The sequence below is a fragment of the Notamacropus eugenii genome, chromosome 3 (genome assembly GCF_028372415.1).
Source record: "Notamacropus eugenii isolate mMacEug1 chromosome 3, mMacEug1.pri_v2, whole genome shotgun sequence".
NCBI classification, from domain to species: Eukaryota; Metazoa; Chordata; class Mammalia; order Diprotodontia; family Macropodidae; genus Notamacropus; species Notamacropus eugenii.
The window spans coordinates 278,764,784-278,767,384 of NC_092874.1; the positions used below are offsets into that span (position 1 = coordinate 278,764,784).

The 2,601-nt window shown below is 42.1% G+C and overlaps 1 non-coding gene across 1 annotated transcript; it reads right to left on the bottom strand.

Annotated features, from left to right (window-relative positions):
- Nucleotides 1–1,851: 1,851 nt before the first annotated feature.
- LOC140497861 (U6 spliceosomal RNA) lies at nt 1,852–1,958 on the bottom strand. Its single transcript, XR_011964872.1, has one exon. It is a non-coding gene; the product is annotated as a U6 spliceosomal RNA (small nuclear RNA).
- Between the last annotated feature and the right edge of the window lie 643 nt (nt 1,959–2,601).

The window sequence follows — 2,601 nt, forward strand, 5'->3', positions numbered from 1 at the left end:
ACTTGTATGAGTCTTGTATGAGAGCAAGGTGAGCAGAGCCAGGAGAACGATATATAGAATATTGTGAAGACAAATCACTTCGAAAGGCTTAGAAATTCTGATGGCTACAATGATCTACTAATGTTCCAGAGGACTCCTGATGGAATATACTATTTAACTCTTAAGAGAGAGATGACGCACTACTCAAAGTAAAGATTGAGACATATTTTTTTGGACATAGCCAATACAGGAATTTTTTTTATCAACTGTATATATCTATAACAGAAGTTTTGTTTTCTTTCTTTTCTATTTGGGGTAGGGTAGAGGTGAAGGTGGGAGGGCAAGAAGGAGGTTTTATGCTGATTTTTAAAAATTTAATAAAAACCCCTAAGCATTTATTAAATGCTTATTATATTCCAATCATTGTGCTAAGTAATGGAAATACAAAGAAAGTCAGAAACAAGTTCCTGCCCTGAAATGAGATCACAGTTTAATGGGGGAGGAAACACACAAATTACATACACACACATATGTATATATGATATATTGTTGTTCATTGTCCTGTTTTCAAAGAGGATCAATAATATCATAGGATAATGTCTTGACTTGTGTGTGAATTGGATTGATGTAAGGCAGAGCTTCACAAAACTGTCGGCCTCGTTCTCACTTCCAGAGTCCTCAAAGTCCAGTGGCGAGACAAGAATCGGGACAACTGGTGATGGCCTGGGATTCAGTGGATGATTTTGGTGTCTTCTACATCTGACCAAGCCTCCTTCACTCAAAACAAAGTCAAGTGCAAGTCATGTCATCATTTCTCTGATGGCATGGTCTTCTTTGGCAAAGAAGGACAAACACGATCCTGTGAGTAGATGCAGCTGGCTGAATGCTAGCTGGGTACCTTACCTCTTCTTCTCCTGTCTGCCTCTCCCTCCCCTTCCTTCTCCCCTCCAAAGGAAGGTAAATTTGGATGGCCAAAAGTTGCCCAGTTGACCTGGGTTTTATTGCCTCCTTTCTCCTCTCCTCTCCTCTCCTCTCCTTTCCCCATCCCCTGTCCTCTCCCAAAACCTTAAACCTACTACACTTTGAAACTGGGACGCCAAGGGGCCCCTGCCAAGGCTCCTAGAACCCCCTAGCTTTACAGTGAATATCAATAGTAACTGTTGCTATTTCCCACCCAGCCTCATGTCTTTGTTTTTCTCAGTCTCATTAAGGGGACCATGCCCTGGCTACTTCTTAAACAGGCCTATTCAATGAATGGGCATTGCCTCACCCTAAGTGAATACCTGCAAAGACCTTGGCCTAAAGGGCCCAAGCTCTCCAAGTGCATCCTGGGTCATCTCCAGTCATCCTGAGGAATATCAGGTCACCATATTCAGATGACTCTGGAGGAGAAGTGAGGCTGGTGACCTGCACAGCCCTCCCTTACTCAAAGTCAAGTGCAAGTCATGTCATTATTTCTCTGATGGCATGGTCTTCTTCGGCAACAAAGGACGAACACCGAAGTGCTTATATGGGCGGATGAGAACAATTTATTCCAATGGCCTTGAAGGTGACTGAAGCAGGCGCTATGAATCACTTTACAACTTGGTCAGATGTAAGGTACATACAGAGTAAATGGGAGGTAATCTCAGAGGGAAGGTACTAGTAGCGGAGTGGGGAGAGGAGACTGGGAAAGGTTCCTGCAGAAGCTGGGATTTGACCTGACTTTTGAAGGAAGCCAGGAAGCCTGATTTCAGTATCCCCAGCACCTGTAACCCAGGCATAGGTAAGAAGACTCAAAAGCATATCTCATGCTTTTGAGTGGTTGATAAGTTGATAAGTGGTTGATAAGGTTGATAAGTTGTGGCCACTTTCATTTCTCTCTCTCTTTTTAAAGATATGAATTGCTTCACAAATTTAAGTGTCATCCTTGGGCAGGAGCTGTGCTAATTTTTTCTATATTGTTCCAATTTTAGTGTATGTACTAACAAAGAGAGAACCTTCTTTCATTTCTCAATTCTGAGAATTTGACATTTTTCCAACATAGTTTTCACTATCACTCCTTGTACCTAACTTGGCATTGACGTCATTTAATATTAAGATAGATGTGGATTTAGTCTTAATGGATTTAACAAATTCTTCCAAAAATTCCTCTACTTCTGTCTTTCCCTCAGCCTTATAACTCATATCCCTCTTTGCCCTCCTCATTTGACCTTCCAGTCCTTTCTCCCCTTACTTCTCTTCCCGGTCATCACCCCTGATTGAACTGGCTATACTCTTTTCTCTTCTTGATCTTGATTCCTTGGTGAACCAGCTCAACCCTATACTATCCTTTTCTCTTGAGTCCCTTACCCCCTTAGACTATTGCATATCAGGCCTTGCCAAGTCTCAGCTTTGGATTACTTCCACCATCCTTTACCTTTCCTCCTATTCACATGCTTTGTAATGGAACTGAAAAACCACAAACCCATATTGATTAGGTTCTCTATATATTTATGCTACCTCTTCTCAATTGGGTACTCACGTTGGTAAGGAAATCCTTCTGAACCTCCCTAAATGGTTCACTCCCCCCATCACCACAAATGTTTGTTCCGTATATTTTCATTCTCCCTTGAACTTCCCATGGCTCCACCTTTCCCCCAT